The 19,519-nt window shown below is 40.7% G+C and overlaps 1 long non-coding RNA gene across 1 annotated transcript; it reads left to right on the top strand.

The window, feature by feature from the left end:
* The first annotated feature begins 235 nt into the window (after positions 1-235).
* On the top strand, positions 236-16,995 carry LOC141753045 (uncharacterized). Its single transcript, XR_012590381.1, has 3 exons — positions 236-431; positions 16,250-16,426; positions 16,872-16,995. It is a non-coding gene; the product is annotated as an uncharacterized LOC141753045 (long non-coding RNA).
* Positions 16,996-19,519: the final 2,524 nt, after the last annotated feature.

Below are 19,519 nucleotides of genomic sequence, written 5' to 3' on the forward strand. Positions count from 1 at the left end.
ATAGAGAGATCTTTTCAGCTTTTACACCTGATTGACTGAATTACATACAGGTGTGACTGACTGCTGAGTGCTGTGAGAGAGTCTTGGTCTCACACAGAAGCTGCATTTGCAGTTGGAGCGTGGCATGTCGGTCCTGAGGCTCGACATTCGTTAGCAAAGGGAAAGTGTTTTTCACTGTTTTTTTCATGGCTGCCGACAAAGACAGCTTAAATAGGGGGTTAGTTGTTCCTGCTTCAGGAGAGAAGGCCTGCTGCCTCCTGTAGACAGCCAGTGCTAGTGCTGAAGCAGAGTGCAGTAGCCACCTCTACCTGTATTGCTTCCTGCTGTGTTGGGTGACGCTAACACTTGACAGAGTCTTGGCTAATTCATTGAACAAAGCTGTTTTCCCGGTGAGCTGGAAGACACCCCAAGCTCAGACCCCAGGGCTGGGGGTAAGTACATAGTTCAAATTATATGTTACGTATGTGAATGTGAGAACTAACTTCAAATGGTCATTTTGTGGGTGAAGTATTCCTTTAAAGTAAACTTCCCGCTCTATAACAAAAGAACAAACCTGTCCATTCAAACAGTCTGCTGATAGATGTCTAGTTCTCAAACAACCCCGCAAAAAAAACATTATTCAGGTCAATTTCTTTGTTATTCCCTCTTGTGAACAAGGCGTGCAAATCAGTAAGCAAAGTGAGTTCTACACTTCTGTTCTACAAGGAAAACAGGGCGGATCAGAAGTTTATTTCTAACGTCGACAAGCATCTGTGTGCTCTGTGTGACGCCTCAGGCTTTTAACTTCTCTCTCTCTACCTTCCACGCCGTTCTTCATTTTCTCTCTGTCTATCCACACACACACACACACATTATTACATCCTTTCACCACCCTCTGCGTTTCCTATTACTCTGGGTGTTGTGAAACATTAATGTATAATAGCAGTAATAGCCTGTCTTGTCCCAGTGAAGCCCTTGAATAACACACACACCCACACACCCACACACACACACACACACACACACACAAAATCCTTTCGGAGGACAAGGAGTAGACAGGCTGGTAGAAATAACTTACATGCATAATACATGATTTTTTATAGGCTTCTCATTCAGGTTAATGCAAATGTATTTCAATCCATTTATTTTTCATGTGGCAATATGTATTGAGTGCATAGCAGGCTTAACCTACTTGGCCACAATGGTAAGTTGCTGTGAATACACTGCTCATGAATATCATCAAGCTCTCATCACAGGGGGTCAACGCTCAATGAAAGAAACTTAATCCAGTTTATGTTGTGAAGATGATAAATAACCTTTTAAAATAACAGTTTAATCACATATTGGCAGAAAATTGGATTGGATGAACCAGATCTTCCCTTTGAGGTTTCTTCTGAAAGGCGAATTATTGATTCGTGAGCAGTATAGTCAAAACCTGCTCGGTGTCTCTATTGGAATTTATTTGGGATGCTACTTTATGTTTATAATTATTATAAAAAAATGGGTCAAACTGCAATTCAGACACTTAAACCTATTGCAAAAAGACTCTTGTCAGAAGAAACTAAACCAAAAATAAACTGAGTTTTCCTCTCCTGTGCCCTGGACCAACCATTATTATCATCCGTCTAATCAATCTGCTGAAATATTAGTTATTCTCCGTCTGAGCTAAGAGGAAAGCCACAAACTGCAGCATGTAATGTCAACGGGCTCCTTTGACCTATTTCTTACTGAAACATGGTGTTCCAGGTTTATACATGTTTAAATTGTTTGGCCTTTTACTACACTTGAAATATATAAGGGTTGGTACAGGACTTCCTATAGAGAAGGAAGGAGCATTAGGAGCATTAGATCAAACGTAAAAGACTGTTTTCCCCAGATTTTACAGAAGGTGTAATGCTTTTACTTTTGATATAGACTGTTTCAACGGAATTGCATTGGGTTGAATTCATGTTTACTTCCTGTCAGCTTAAGTCTCGTTCCAAATCGCGTAATATGCACTACATACCCAATAGGTGTACTATCGTTCAATATATTTTTGTGTGAATAAACAGTCGTTTGTATCTTTTCGGACGCACTGAGCAGTAATTTATGTCGTCATTTCCTAAGAGCCTCCTTGCCGGTTGGAGACAGGTAACCATGGTAACCTGTGCCAACCTCATGTGGCCAAAACGACGGTTTATGAGAATCAAAGTCTGAACTATTTAAGAAATATATTACACCTAGCAAAGTCAAATCTTACACTTACACTTATGGGTTAATGATGTTACAGAGCTGTCTGTCAACGTCTGTTATGAACGTAGTTGTCACTACTGCATTGCATTGTGGGATATTTATGCCGCCGTAGTGTCCAGCGTTTACATACTGCAATATTTCGCTGGAAATAGTATGCAGTTTGCGTACTATTGGTTTCATACTAAGGTTTTGGACATACTAAGAAATCACAAACTGTTTTAGTGTACTAAATAGCATGTTAGTATGGAATTTTCGGATGCAACCTCATATACATTGCAACAGGAAATAAACTGGGACACATTTTGAATGTTTACGTAACAGTGAAAATATATTAATACACTGTGGGATGTTAGTTAAGTTACATCAGAGCACTTTGAGGTTAAAGCAGGAAAAGCAGAGATTTAAATAGTCTACATACAGTTGTGGGTCATTGCTCTTCCTTTTAGCTATGAATATCTCCCTACAACTAAAAGGCTCTTTGAAGAACAGGTCATTGTCAGCTGCCCCAGTGAATCTCATAATCTCAGGGGATGGCTTGGTTTAATTTAGAAAACAACAGAACTGTGGTGAGAGTATCAGAGTTAGGGTTGAAATTGTTTAACCTTGTTAAATGCGAGAATGTGATGTAAGAAACTGTGATGGAAAGTTGAAAAGGATTTTGAAATGCTATACTGACAGGAAAAAAAAAACCCTCAGGTCACATTTTTGAAACCTTTTTAAAATTTCCATTTTGGCATGGTCAGAAAACCCTCAGGTGTTTATTTCCAGCAAGTCTCTTGACACACAGAAACATTTAACATTGCTGTATTCCATTTTCGTCCTTTGACACAGCCGCATATCTGTGGGAGGGCCTAGGTGGGCCTGGGTCCAACCGATCAGAAGGCTTTTTTTTTTAGCTGGATCATCCAGTGAATGGAAGTCAATAAAGCCGTTCAATTATCTGACTAAGACCAATACATATAAAACAATTCTTTCTTCTTGTTAAGAGTACCCGGTCAGATTTTTCTGAGTGGTAGTGCATTTTGCAAATGCCAGATTGCGAGCAGCCCCTCCTCTTTTGCTCATAGCCGGTGTTTCGCTTTAACAAGTAACCATGTTAACTGGTGTGTCTCTCAGCAGATTGTGTCGTGGTTGCTCGTAGTGATGGCAGCTGTTTCAAACCCAAACAGAAAGCCTTGAATTTTACAATTTCAAATAAATACCCATCTGTTTATTATCTACGCCGAACATTTACATAAAAGTTACTACGAGCACACGGATGCATTCGGCTGAAAGTCGTCAGATAACGCTGTCACTCGTTAAACCGAAACACCTGTGCATTGAGGAACAGAAGCCTACTTACTTTTAATGTAAGATTAAAAAAAAAAATCATGGTGAAACGAAGCCGTTTGCTTAAATGTGTCACAAAAATACGTCAGGAGGAGCATGGGGGGGAAGATAATTCTGCTCAAGTTCAACCATAATTCTCAATCTCAGCCAAGACCTACTCCTGTGCCAGTTTCTTCTCAACAAGTGCTAAGTAATAACGCATATGTATGTGGCCCCTTATCACTCTACCCATAACAAGCTGCACTTTTGAAATACTCTTTCCACCTGTCAGTTGGATAAAACCTGGCATCATGACAGACTGAACTCTTTGTCCCCGCTCTCCATTTCAGTGTTCAACAACCAGCCCCGTCGTCTCCTGCTGAGGTCATCAAAAGTAAGCTCATTTACAATTTTGGACTGTAGTGGATTTCCTGGGTTTATGTTTATTGGGTATAGTTTTTGTCGGGTGGACAATTTTATGCTGTGTGTGTGCGTACATGTGGCTCATGTGGCCGCCGTGCCAGGCTATGTGATTCTATTAATGTAGCCGCCGTGCCATGCTATGTGATGCTGTAATGTGACGGCCGTGCCAGGCTATGTGATGCTATAATGTGGCCACCTCGCCAGGCTATGTGATGCTTTAGTGTGGCCGCCGTGCCAGGCTATGTGATGCTATAATGTGGCCGCTGTGCCAGGCTATGTGATGCTATAATGTGGCCGCTGTGCCAGGCTATGTGAGGCTATAATGTGGCCGCTGTGCAAGGCTATGTGAGGCTAGAATGTGGCCGCCAAACCAGGCTATGTGATGCTATAATGTGGCCGCCGTGCCAGGCTATGTGATGCTATAATGTGGCCGCTGTGCCAGGCTATGTGAGGCTATAATGTGACCGCCGTGCCAGGCTATGTGATGCTGTAATGTGGCCGCCGTGCCAGGCTATGTGAGGCTATAATGTGACCGCCGTGCCAGGCTATGTGATGCTGTAATGTGGCCGCCGTGCCAGGCTATGTGATGCAAACCCGGTCTCACTCCCAACTCCTCAAATACCACCAATTGGGTATGTGATGAACCAGGCTTTGAACTAAATCCAATGTAAACCCACCCAGCAAGTGATGTAGTATTAATGACGTGAGAGTCGAGAGGCGGGAGGTGCAGGTGGATGGGTCAAGCAAACATAACACTTTCAACCAGGAGACCGGTGTTCGTGTCCCGCGTGAAACTAAAAGTAACATTGACTTATTTTGTGGGGTCAGTCATTAGTCACATGACTCGTTGGTATTGTCAGTCCCCTGAGTCACATGGGTCACTAGTCAGTGTAGTTAAGATCAACCAAGACCATTTCCTAACCCTAACTTCTGTTGCCGAAACCTAACTTCCTGTGAAAACGGATATTTATTTTGAAAGGACACTATGCATGTAACGAGCGTATAATGACATGCCGTCCCTTACATGTCCAAAAGAAGCGCAAGAGGTGTACACCGTGCGTAACTACTACTTTTGGTGAGTCCATGAGTGGCAGCTCCGATGACAATAAATGCATTAATGCATTTTCCTCTCTAAAATCCTTCACATTATGAATCAAATGACAAGTCTTACACTGTCAGGAGTTTGATGGAAACATAATTAAACGTACCAAAAACCGCAAAAACAAATTTAATTGTAATCCATTGCATGTCAACAGGCTTTTAAAAGTCTCCTTGGAAAACCATTTCGGCGGATTGTCATTTCTTAAATTTTAATTCTACAGCCACTAATGTTAATTTAGTGCTTGGCTTCTTTTCAAACCACAGAGGAATGACAAGATCAGCACAAGTTGGCAGCGAGAGCCTGGTGGCGTAATGGATCCGGTTAATAAATAACACCATTCACACAGTAACTGATTACTTTCAGCAACATGTTAGACAAGTTATTAATATTAATCAACTGTTGTTTTGGCACAACATTAAACAACAACAAATGTGAAAACAAATTAGCTGTTCAGTGAGCATAGTCTCTGTGGACTCCTGAAGCCATGTGTCGTATTCCCTGAATACAGATATTTGACATGATTGGATGTGTTTAGTTAAGATGATACGATCTCAGGAATGTGTTAAGGTCACAAATATGTTGTAACTCATGGGTTTCCCTTTTGATGCCCCACCCCCCATTATGTACTAATGCTGCATTTGCACTACAAACAACACGAGACTGTGATTGCATGCAGTGAAGACAGATCATGTTTTTTTTCTTTCCCTCTCTGCCGTTGCTTTTCATAATGCCACACTGCTTTAACAACTTTAACACTTCCAGCTGAAGTGGTAATCAAAAACAAAGCAAGAATAAATCAGTGTCATTCCTTAGTTCAACAACAAAACCAATTGTCTGGTTGATGCTGATCAGCTAGACAATTGGCTTTGGCTTTCAAGGTTGTATTTTCATATTTGAATCTATCATTCAGTCTGGCAGACCTCACTGCAGATCAGCTTCTTGACTGCTAAGGGGTGATGCTGTCCTAAATCGGAAGGGCCTGTATCTATCTAAAGATGTTAAATGGTGGAATTTAAATGACAGACATCTAACGACGAAGAGCTGACAGCCTTGTTAGCAGCTCTGTGACGCTCTGTTTGAGCTAAACGCTCATGTCACACTGGGTAGCCTAGCACGTCAAACTATGACGCTCCACTACGGTTGTAGTAAACACGTGATTAACCAGCCCGTTCTCATTACCGCGGCGTGAAATACAGAGGCTTTGTCACGGCTGTCGGCGAGTGATAGCGCTGCATAAGGCACCCTTTGGCGCCTTATGAGACGCTCTGGGCTTTCCTTTTACTACAATATAAATCCATCCGCGGCAACAGTAAACGTTCAAGTCTAGTGGTTCGTACTGCGATGTGTGTCACGAATCGACTAAAATGATTAGATCTCACTTAAATTGTTCTTGGCTTGAACTTTTTTCATGAGTTGAAGGTGACAAAACTCAGACACGGCTAATCAAGATGGCTTAAGCGCTACTAAGTAGTTCTGTAAAAATGTAAATGTGTGACCTCCCAGTGAACTTAATCCTATCAGAATCGCCATTCTGCTGAAAGCTCTTTGTGTTCGCCAAGTTTTCAATCACTTACCTATAGAGCTGATTTCACTTAGCTTTATGACACTTCTAAAATATACAGAAATAAAATTGCACTCCTCCGAGGAAAAGATAAATGGTGCGTTGACACACATATGGTGATTGGTGCTTTTATAAAACTTTAGTAGTTCCGTAACTCAGCAATTCATCCTGGTGTTTCCTTTAAACAAAGACAACAATAGCATCTGCTCGAAAACCCCATCATTAATCCTGCAGACCAGGCATAAAAAATGAAGACAGATCACAGGGAGCGGTAGTCCTATTTTGAGAGGTAATTTATATGTTGTGTTTGCTTCCCAGGCAATCTATCCAGTTTATTGAGGCGCTGAAGAAAACTAATCGCTGGTCTGCACTTTGAGACTCTCTCTGTGTGGACTGCCTCTCACATTTTATGAATAGAGTTGAACTCTAGATGTGATGTGGACCCTTTTGCACAGGGCATTATGTTAATTAAGACAAGCTCGTGCGCTGATCTGATTGCTTATAGCCTTTCATGAGCTTAATTACAGCTTGGAGGCTTATTCAAGTCAATCTATATATTTATCACCGAGCTTCGGGCTCTTGACAAAAGGTTGTAATTTAAAACAACGTGTTGCCTAAGAGGGAGAGTGTTACATATGCATGATCATTTAAGATACTGAATAATTTCTCAAATTGGATTCACAGAAAACACACATCTCAACACTCATGGATACAGTTGTATACAGCGCTATACACAAAGGGGTCCAGTAGCAGCATCCAACATGCTGGCTCCCCTCCATTCTCACGTACAGGCTGACCTGTCAGAGGTCATCTGGGACTGTGGATTAAGCCTTAATTGGCCTGCTTGTCACACTGGGGTTTCCATTTACTTTCATTTGGTCAGAGTTCTCCTCAGCCCAGACCGGGTCACTGGGGACCACATGATCCCAGTGAGGGCCCCCTGGGAAATTAAAGCACTGCTTGGATGTTCTTAGACTGACTCTATCTCTGTCTTTCTGTAGTCTTGCCCTCCCAGTCACCCTGGTCTATCTTGCCGACTATCTCCCTCTCTCTTTACTCCTTTTCTTTGGGCTGACGTACACCAGTACATCTACTCTAGTGAAACGGATGACATTTTACAGAACCATGTTTTCATTCCTTCACTGACATAAGAGACCTTAGTGACGACTGCTTCCGCATATTATCAAGGGACATACTGGTAAATCTTAAATTTGGCACAGTTTTTCTATAATCCATCGGTTGGGTCAGAGAGAGAGAGAGAGTAGAATATGTTGCACATGCTGCCTGCCAATAAATAAACAGTTAATACGTTTGTCATGATCTCATCTCTTGATTTAAATACTTAATATTCAATGCTGTTAAGAATAGTTAAACAGATAAATAATCCTACATGATAAATAGAAGGCTTCAAATAGATGGGTGATCGGTATCCGTTGATACTTTTATGCTAACAATGAAACATTTATGCTATAATAGAACAACGACCCCAAGCACACAGCTCAATAAACAACTAAAATCGTTTTGAAAACAGCAACATATTAAAGTCCTTGAGTGGTCAGGCTGGAGTTCAGACTTCATTGAAAATCAATCACTACAGTGATAGCTGTGCACAGATATTACTCATCCAGTTTGACCAAGCTTCAGCAACTCTACAAAGGAGAAAAGGGGAACTCCGAATTGTGCCAAGATGAGAGGCGTATCCAGGGAAACTGCATTTGGCAGCCAAATGTGCTTTATTGCAAATCTGAGCCCTGGTATAACTCGATAAGGGTTTTTGAATACATCCTGAAGGCAGTGGCGCTACAGTAACAATCCACATCTGCTAATGGGAAGACAATATCTTTAAAGGTTTTCCTCCTCCTTTTTGTTCAGGCATCAACCATTTGCATATAGTTAAAGGTGCTAAATTCGAAAATTCAGGGCATTAATATAGCAGCGAACAATTTGCTATGTAAAGATATAGTCGAGTAATGGCATCCAGAGCAGAGAGTGAAGTCGCTCTCACTCTGTGTATGTTGTAATCCAAGTTTTTCTCTGTGTTTACATAGCCGGCTGTGTGTGCCGATTTAAATAAGGACGTGACGGACACAGAAGTTGTAATTCCCCCGTTTGGCCACTATGTAAAACATTTTTCTAAGCCTGGAGCTCTTCCTGAGGGCTTGAGGCAATCCCTCAATCATAGATATGCTCTGAATTTCGAATTTAGCACCTTTAAAGGTCCTCCTATTAGGAGACATGACCTTCTTCTCATTCTCTCACTGCTTTTATTTGAGGCGTAGACCTTCCGTCTTTTACAGAAAGGTTCATTAAGTCCCTTCATCACTTTCCCGTCTCCCTTCCTGTCTTCTCTCTCATTCGGTCCCATCCTCATATCGCTGTCTAACTTTACTTACAATCAGTTACAATTTCAAGAGTGACATCTCCGTGTAGGAATGATAGCACCATACATTTCGAGGACTTATGGGGAGTCAGCTCATTCCTGTGGTGTCCACAGGATGGTGGCAAAGTGGGCAGCTGCTCCTGCCCTTTCTGTCTTGGGTGTCAAAGTGCCCTTTTCAAATGCCACATCTAAATGTTTCCACAAGTTTCCTGTGAATCATCTGACTGAGGAAATTATACTAAATGGTCCTCATCTAGCCAAAAAGTCTTTATGGCTGGCATTTTTGAACAGATTTTTTTGCAGTGCCCTCCCTGCTATCATAGGGCATGGGCCTCTATATATATCTACCTGCCCTGAAAGTGTAAGTGCACACAAGAGACCAACTTAAAAATGATGAAGGAGGAAGGGTATATCAAAATAGTAGAAACGCCAAAGACATGTATTGACAATGTCAATACCAATTTCTTCCCTACTAGACTTTGTTTCATCAGTTGTATAAGCCTGTTTTTATCCAATATTCTGCAGTGGACAGCCAAAGTTGAAAAAACAATGTCAATACTCTTGTCGATTTATTATGGTGTATTTTAGGTTGTACAGATTTTAGAGATATGAAGCATTTGAAGATTCTCCAAGAAATGACATCACAATAAGACAAAAATACCAATGTAGGCACTGGTGGTCCGGACCATTTCTGTTGCAGAGTTCAAAGGGTTAAACAAAACAAATTACCCTTTCGTGACAGATTTCCTTGAAATCCAGAGTGAAAATAAACGTTCCTTAGTTCATTCAGTCAGTAGACCTGTAACAGCATCCAGAGGCTGAAGAAGAAGTGGGGTTGAAAGTGAAAAGTGAATGGTGCCCAAACACTGTTTGTCTCTGGAAAATATCCTCCTCTCCTCTGTGTATTGAAGCTATTTTGTATTCGTACTACACTGATGGTGATGCTGTTTCTGTTGGGGAAAACACTTGATCTTTGCAGGCAATTAACTCAATATGCAATAAAATGCATTCATCCATGCAAGAAATACGTTCTCATAAAACCTCTAGCTAACAACGTGCTGTATACGACTCTCCTCACAAAACCATCAGTGACATTCCTCACATTATCTGCTCATTCTCTGTCCAAGAACAAGTCAGAAGAACTAATTTCCAGCAACCAATCCCCCTCCAATGTCGTGCGGCGAGAAACTGGATGGCCATTTGGCGCTGCGGCATGTTACTGGGCTGTATCATACACAACAGATGGGAGACACATGAAAGGTCCAGCGAGTCTCAGTGGAATGAATCCCACAAGCTTATTACTATTCCGTTCAACCCTATTTTAAGCAAAAGTACATGCGATCAATTTGTCATGTGTCCCCTTCGACCACCTGGTGTATGACCTCTCTCATTATGCTGGTTAGGTCCTCGTTGGGAGACGGTGCTCAGCGGCAGGAAGTAGGTCAAGGGAAGGATGAGGACGACGTGGTCGGGTGGTTTTGCACATTTCCATTAACCCTATGAAGTCAACCTACGTTCACATAGTACATTATTAACTGAATGCATATAGGTAATAAGACTATCCAATTGGAAGAAGGCGTCTACAGGCAAAGAAAGTTATAGAGAGCTGAATTGCTGTCACATTTTCTAGCTGTTCCACTAGTCTTGACCCAATTTCTTCATACTGGAATATGTTTCATCAGTTGTATAAGCCTATTTTTATCCAATATTCTGTAGTGGGCAGTCAAATTTGAGCACCTTTTGCTATCATCTAAGATAAAAAAAAAATGAAGGCTATCAAATTGAATGCGATAATAACATGTTAATTATTGTAATTTCTTTGACGCATTAACACAACTTGCGGGTTTTAGGTTGACGTTTTAAAGCTAGAGTGAAGATACTGGCATCATATGAAACTAGAAAACCTATCAACTGGTACAAACCATGTTCATACGAGCTTGTCGTGAAGGTGGCTAAATAACGCTCCAAACTTATGCTAAATTTTGGCGAGGATGGATATCCACAATAATAATAAATTCAACTTATATAGCGCTTTTCAAGGACTCAAAGATGCTTTAACCCACAAGACTCCCCATTACAGACATGCCCACTTTATGATAATCACATGCAGTTTGGGGCAAGTCATAGTCAAGTCAGCACACTGATACACCGACAGCTATTGTTACATGTTGAGCTTGAGTTTGCCATGTTATGATTTGAGCATGTTTTTTGTATGCTAAATGCAGTACCTGTGAGGGTTTCTGGACAATATTTGTCATTGTTCTGTGTTGTTAATTGATTTCCAATAATAAATATATACATACATTTGCAGAAAGCAAGCATATTTGCCCACTCCCATGTTGATAAGAGTATTATATACTTGACAAATCTCCCTTTAAGGTACATTAATTTGAAATTATGTATGGACAATCATGTGATTAATCGCAAATAGACATTTGAATCGATTGACAGCTTTAAGAAATACATTGATTTTATTAGCATTAACCAATATCTCCCAAAATAAGGCCATATCTGTGACTAAGTGTGTTTTTATTGTGATGTTATTTTGCTGTCACAGAAAAAAAACATTATGTGCTGGCAAGACCTGGCGTGTCCCCAAACAATGTACATGATTGACATCTGGGCTGATCCGGGTGTTTAAACTCTGAACATCTCATTCTCAAAGTGACAGGTTAAAAAATAAGAAACTGTTGTGTTTGCTGAGCAACACTGTGACGTGGGGTGTGGTGGTGGCTTGGCCGGCTGGTTGGAGGTGGACAGGGACTAACTGCCAGCTGCAGCACCTGTTCTGGGCCGGATTAATTGTCTCTGAACACGGTAAAGCATGCCCACTTAAAAAACACGCAGAGGAGAGAGAGGGAGAGTTGTGGTTTGACGTAACGGCACATGACGTCTCTCTTAAGCCATTTCAGTCATTGTGTTTTAGGGAATTAGTGTTTTTTTAGTTCATAAAGTGCCAGTGTTGAGGAATGAAGAGATGGACTCTGTACTTGTTAATGTGAAGCAACAGTGCCAACTACTGCAACACTGTGCCAGTGTCCTCCCACAGTGCAAAGATAGGTGAATTATGCTCGGGCGCCATTGTTGTTAATTAAAAATTTCAACAATGCGTAGTGCGTTACAAAAAGACCACAAACAAAGCTGTTGTGTACTCGGGGGAAACAAACCATACAACAAGAAATGAACGTGCTCGTGTGTAGTGTGGCGGCTATACGTCAGAACACAACTGTCCAGTCGGAGAAGAGTATGTAAATGACGTGCTCAGCAAAACACACACACACAGAGCGGCGGCTTCATGAGGCTGCCTGTTCAGCCCGGTCGAATGAAAAGGTGTGGCAAATGACATGATAATTTACAAGGCATTTAGTGTGCAATAAGAACGCCGTGTCATTTGTACACCATGTAGTCTGTACTGACTGCAATGTAAACGCATCCGTGTAAATATGCTACGCTCAGAGCAAGTGAAGTAGAATAAAAAGTAAGATAGACCACTTGCGGTGGGCAGGAGAGGAGGTGGATGGGTCCAACAAACCCATTTCAACCAGGAGACTAGTGTTTTTCTCGTAAAGTTACGTTAGTGACGTTGGTGACATGTTTTCCGTACCTCTGTTACGTTGTTTCCGTAGATATTTTACTTAGTTTACGTACTTATTTTAAGCCCAACCATGACGTTTTTTCCTAAACCTAACAAACTGCAGACATTACCGCAGTTTTGTTGCGTGGTGCACAAATGACATGCGAAAAGTGGCGTACAAATGACATGTGACAAGTCTGATATGCTCATGACATACAGAATGTCCTTGTAATGTATTCTTACTTATTGGATTCTGGGGAATAGACTGATCCTGGATTTGATTCATGGTATTTTACTTTCATTTTGAGTTCAGAATAATACCCCCCAAATATTCTATCCGCTTGGAGTGCATGAGTGTTTATCCAACTGACTTTGCAACCCTGAGAAACTGAAACAAGCCAACAGTCCGGGGTTGGATCAGCATGACTTTAAGTGATTTGGGTATGTAGGTCTCAGTGAAGCGATTTTGTGCCTGCGAAATGAACAAGAGAGGGAATGGGGAAAGGGGATAAATTGGATCGGAGAGAGGAGAGAGAACGGGCGAGAGCAAGCAGTGCAAAATGAAGTGTAGGTGCAGTTTTATCGCTGAACCACAATATTAACTTCCTTTCAAATTAAGACATGCAGTATCAAAATTTCAATGTCACGTAATAGAGGGCAAAGACAAGGAACTTCAAAAAATATGAAGGAAATCCATATGTGAAGGAGCACAGCTAGAGATGTGAATTTGCTGTAGTCCAGTTTGTAGTAAACTGTGGACTGCTACTGTGTCATCTGAGGGTTGAGTGTATCTGGGAGGTGCGACCTCTGACCACCTCTCTTGTCCCCGAGGTGCAGCCAGGCTTAGGTTCATTAGCTGAACAGGTAACAGGGATGATGAATGAGCTGTATTCGCTCTGCTCCGTATACACACTCAGGCCAGCCGCAGTCAGGAAGATAAAGAGAGCCTCTCTGAAATACATGCAGGAGCTAGAAATAAAATAAAACTTGACAGATATATAAATATATATAAAATCCAGTTAAGGCATTTGTTTTTTTATTTAAATCTCTTCTTGTGTGGTTTTTTTATGCAAAGAGATCCACGTTTGGGAGTATACAATGAATATTTTACTGTAATCCTATGCATTTTTGTGTGTGTTGTTGTGAATTGGGACACATTTTGAACAACAAACCAGATTATTGGGAGCATCTATGGTGACTGAGAGGGCTCAATGCTTTTTTCTAAACGGGATCAATGTGATGTAAGACTGAAGTGATTAACATGTTTATTTGCTTATGTCTTTTTTATTTGTTTTGTCTTACTGGGGACCAAATTGGTATTCCCAGTCATGATTTACATAAGAAGGTCATGGTTAGCAGCAGCAGAAAGAACATGCATCTACTTTGCACCATAGGTTAAAGCTCAAGTAAGCATCCATTTAATTTATGCAAATTAAAATGTCCTCAGGAATGCTAAACAATGTACGTGTGTGCGCTTATGTGTGTTTGTAAGCATGTAAATGCAGTGGAGCGTATACGTATTTAGTCTGTTGCAGCCTCACTGTGGTGCACATACTGTAAAAATAAGACCTATAGGCTGTAAGCCTAATTTATGATTGTGTGTGCATGCGTGCTGAGATATCCTGTCATATGTTTCGTGCGGCCACTGGGATCAGCTGTCAGATCAAACTGTGGAGGAGCACCAGTGGCCCATTTGGACCCATGGTCTCTATGGAAAAAAAAATGCACATTCGAAAGAGCTCCACATAAAGATAAAAGCATATTGCATGAGGTTCATAAAGGGCAAATTATAATTAATTTTAATGCATTTGCTGCAAAAGCCACTATTCAAAATTACTGCTCCTATCTGCTCTAATTCTGCAAAATCCTTGAAATTGCCTTGACAAAAATATAAATTTTTTGGCAGTGTGTTTTACAGTTTAAACTGAATAATTATTGTACTGATGCAATTAATGTGAAATCAAAACACATACTGTTCAGTGCTCACAGACTTGTAGACTTGATCCCTTCTCTTTTGCTCTTCCTGAGGTTTTGAACATGTTTACTCTTTAGGTCTTGACTTTTTCCATTTCTGAATCTATATTCTAAGGATAGAGGGTGTGTCGTATGCTGTACGGATTGTAAAGCCCCTCGAGGCCAATTTGTGATTTGTGAAATTGGGTTAGATAAATAAAATTGACTTGACTTGATTCTATCATGGAGGTAAAGTTTGACATTATAGAGAAATGAATGTGTATGTTCACATAAAAGAACCGATTCAATTAACACATATAAGGTTGTTTAGATTCACTAGTATGCAGGGGTGCTGTTTTGACACGTAGGGTTAATTAGTGAGGTTTTAGTTTCTTTAGAGTAAGTTAGATTTGTAGCTTTTAATTTAAGAGTCCTCTTTTTGTTCAACTTGTTTCTTTGTTTTGAACAGCACCCACCAGCCCGCATCTTTTAGTGTACCTCGTCTCCTTTTGTTGTTGGAATTATCTAAGCTCTTTGTGAATGAAATAACTTTACTTTACCGAGAAAATCTGGTTTTATGTTGCCTCCCTTTCCCCTAATGAGCTGGGTTGCAACATGGTATATAAAAGAAAACATTCTGTGCGTCCACAAAATCAGTCTCCCATTCATTGCCTATGGAGCAGCTCCAGACTTTATACTTGATGACATCACAAAGTTTGAGACTCTGGTTTCTGGCTTTGAGAGAGAGAGTATAGCTCATGTTCACAAATATTGATTGAACTTTCCTACATTAGGCCATGGGAATAACAAATTGGAATTCTTAATTTAGGTCATGCTCCCCTTTAAATTGGTCTAGAGCAACATCTTAAGTTTTAATATATAAAGAAAACTAACATGGATAAATGTGCTTACGTAGGATCATTAGGGTGCAGCTGAGAAACACTTCATCTAAATAATGATTCCACAGGCTTTCTTTGTTGTTCAAGAAGTCACCCCAGGTGGTACATAAACACATGGCCAATTAGTTTAATGTATGAAGGAAGCGGTGCACACTTCACACAGTGTTTCCAGGGCAAGTCAGAGTTCTCCACCAATAACGGACTCCAGAATATAAAGTGTCAGAATTGGCAAAGGGGCATAGATGTGGCCAGTCACGGTCATGACTTGAATTCCTACACACAATTGGTCATATGTTATTTCTAGATAAGTAAGCTTTTTTAATAGTATTACATTACAGTATATATACAGTATATATACATATTTTTTACCTCTAAGTGCATGTGCAATATTTCACATATATTACTGTGTCTTTGGTGCACCACTGTACTGTCTTGTTGGTTGTTTTAAACTTATTGCAATTGTGTGCTAAACTATTGCCCCAAGCAAAATTCCCCTTTGGGAACAATAAAGTATAGCTTATCTTATCTTTATGTAGCCGGTGGCCCATATCAAGATTTAACAAGTAGCTTTGTCATGTGGTGTAAGCAGTATTTGTTTACACTCTCAAGATAAGAACTTAGTACAGCATTGTTCATCTCAACAACCCTCAAAGGAGGCAGTTTCTGCCATATTAATAGCTCCATATGTTGAATTTCAACTCTCCCCTTTGTCCTTGAAAGCAGCGGGAAGCTTTTACCTTCTCATTTCCTCTCATTGCTCATCCTTGTTTCCTACAGTCTATTTTGACCTTTTCTACTTGTGATCATCTCTCTTACACCGCTCTCCCCTCCTCTATAGGTTTTCCTCCTCTACGTCTCCTCCAGGATCTTTTGAGAGGAGAAATATGCTTTGCAAATCACAGAGATGGTGCTCGTTGGCGTATTGTGACCTGTGGTCCGCTTCCATACATCATAAAAGCCCCGCCAGGTGTCTTCCCCAGTCAGATCGGGCTTTTCATCATCCATCGAAGATTCGGTAGTGCATTTCTCCTTTTTCTTCACTCTTCTTGTCCCCAAGGGGACCTTAAAATAGCATGAAGCTAGAGTTTTTTTTCCATATTATGGATTGTGTGTGCTTGTTCCATTGGCGACTATTTCAATGCCTTTAATTTACTGGAGAAATTTGTAACGCTGTGTTTTTTCTTGATGTGACATTCTATTACATTAGTACTGAGTGATATTGTTAAAGGGAATCTTGTGTGGTTAATGTAGGACACAATACACTGAAATAAAACCTATGCCCAAGAGCATAGAGTGGCTGTGTGACATTTCAATTATCTGTGCATCCCAGTCTACCAGGGTTACAGGTGTGTCTCTTTCATTTGTTTCAGTGGGGCACCATCACACAGTGGTGTGATTGCTTTTATCAACAATCCTCTAGACGCCGGTTTTGCCTCATTGCCTCTGTTTCTTCCCCTCAGGACCGTCATTAGTGAAGATGAACCAGGGACCTTCCTGAAACACATTTGTTTTTTCCAAATCTGAAGCGTCCTCCATGTATTGTTACTCAAGAATTACATTAAAAAAAGGACCCACAAAAACTTACATTAGGAGTAATAAATGTTGTACAGGAGTGTGGTAAAAAATACTGTAGAAAAAAAAAGAGAAACAGCATGGAAAAAACTGAAAGCATATCAACCAATGGGGAGACTTTTTGCACAACGGAAAGTACTGTTATCACCAGTGGGCAACCTCTGGGTCTGAAAAGTGAAGTCAATGAGGAAGTGCCTTAAACTTGCATTCTTTCTATAATAGCCAGCAGGGGGCGACTCCTCTGGTTGCAAAAAGAAGTCTGATTGTATAGATGTCTATGAGAAAATGACCCTACTTCTCACTTTTTTTATAACCTCAGTAACATTGTAAACATGAATTTATGGTCTCAATTGCTAGTTTAGCTCCACCCTCTTGTGTCACTTCTGGTAGCAAAAAAACAAAACCAACTTCTGGGTTCATAGCATGATGCACGCTGGCCCAAAGACCATTTTTCCCATAAACAAACATTGGAAAAGTCACAGCTGTAATACAGTGAATACATTTTTTTTTTCTGAGCGTCACAAACCCCTCAAAAGGACTCAGAATTGTGATCCATTCTGTCCAACAACATTTTAAAAGCCTATAAGAGCCATATGATTACATTATTTTATCCCATTCAAGTGTGCGAGGAGCCAATAGGAAGTCAGCCGATTGAAAGTTGCCGACTGACGCCTTCGCCAGTCTCCATTTGCAGATTGTAGCAGCCAAGAGTCTCCCCCACCAGCTCACACAGCTATACAGCCATTTCTAGTTCCTCTGGCAATTACCATTAAATGAGACTATTTTTATGCTACTACAGACAGATAAAAAAGCCTGAAACAGTCACCAGAATAGATTGTAGGAACAATCAATTGGAAGATTTTAGTTGAAAATTAAATTTTAGACGAACATTCCTTTAAAAAAAAGGTCAGTCATTTGGTGGATTTCCCCTCAGGGTAGCGGTTAAGTTGAGCATAAGGACAGGGCAAGATGAGCACTATGGGGGAAAAATGTTACACAACTTAAAACCATTTTTTTTTTTGTCTGTTTCTGTCCTTTCTCGAGGGCCTTCCAGCATACAGGGGCAGACAATCTGTCTCTCCATCCTGCCTCTGCTGAGAACCACATCCTAATAACATATCTCACTGTGAAAATGTCTCTTACTCTGACAAAGGTTGGAGTCAAGCACAACAAACGGTTTGCCTTTCTATTTGCCGTGTCATAGTCGGTGACTTTTGCCATGTTTTTTCCACTGCCTTTTCACTGATCCAATCACTTCTCTCTGCAACCCCTTCCTTGATTGCTTTTAAAATCCTCCATGGGAAAAAAGGATGCTGGTTTGTGTGGAGTTTGCAGTCTTGTGGGATGATAGCTTTCTTGTGAGAAAATAGCTCTTGAGCAAATATGTTTTTAATTAACTTGTAGAACTAGGAGGTATAAATTTAATTAAATTGGAGTGAGCTGGGCTATTGGCCCCGTGCCGTCAAATATTCAAGGGAATGAATGTTTTTCAAAATGTATGAACATATCAATTTTGGGTATGTTTGTGTATGCATACAAGGGCCAGTTCTTTTTGCCCTCAGGCTTACCATAACCTAACCCCGTTCTCCAACTGTAAACAAAGAAAAGATGAATATCACAAAAAAACACACTGGATTGATGTAGGGCAGTAGAGCCCCATTGGTTAGCACTGTTGCTACACAGCAAGATGGTTTCAGGTTTGAATCTCCTTACATTTTGTTCATTATTTCCACCATTGTCCAAAGGGTTAGTCAACCTCTTCCAAAATGGACAAGCACTCCATGTCTGTCCTAAAAAAAAAGTAAAGTTCTTATCATAAAAACTGATATATTTTTTTCAAGGAGCAAGAAAAGAGAAGATTGAAGGTATCTTGGGCATAGACTGGCAACCTGTTGTTTAGGATATGGGTAGACTCCAGCCTCCACTGTGAAATAACCAGGTGTGAAAACTTAATTGGATTGATGGTTTGGTTCATGTTCAGACGAAAAAAAGAAAAACAGCACAGTGTGAACAAAAACACACAGGGGTCTGCAATGCTGTGGGTGTGTTCAGTAAACCATCCAGTTTTATCCCATGAGGCAGGATTAAACAACTCTAGAAATACACCACAGCGCCAATCATTCATCCCGTCTGTGCAAGGTGAACGGTAGAAGCACAGTGTTTAAGTTACAAGTTTACAGGAACTTTTTGGCATCCATGTATTTTCTTGGCCAACGTTGTCATATAATGTTCCTTTTTTCTATTCCTTTGCATGAGCCTCTGCATCAGGACCCCTGCTGTGCCAACACAGCGGTCTCATTGAAATAAATTGTCGGTCTCAACACCACCTAATCCCTAATCGTCAGACAAATTCAAAGAACATCAAGAGACACGAATGTGTATGACCAAATTACGAACCGGCTATGTGACCGCGGTGTAATCCGTGTCTTGTTCTGCCTCCTGCACATTCTACCCAGGCGCCAGACCAAACGGCGTATTTCCAGTAGGTAAGAACATGTCTGACACGGACAATCTTCTGTTGTGTGGTACATGTGTG

Source organism: Sebastes fasciatus, chromosome 16 (genome assembly GCF_043250625.1).
Source record: "Sebastes fasciatus isolate fSebFas1 chromosome 16, fSebFas1.pri, whole genome shotgun sequence".
NCBI lineage: Eukaryota > Metazoa > Chordata > Actinopteri > Perciformes > Sebastidae > Sebastes > Sebastes fasciatus.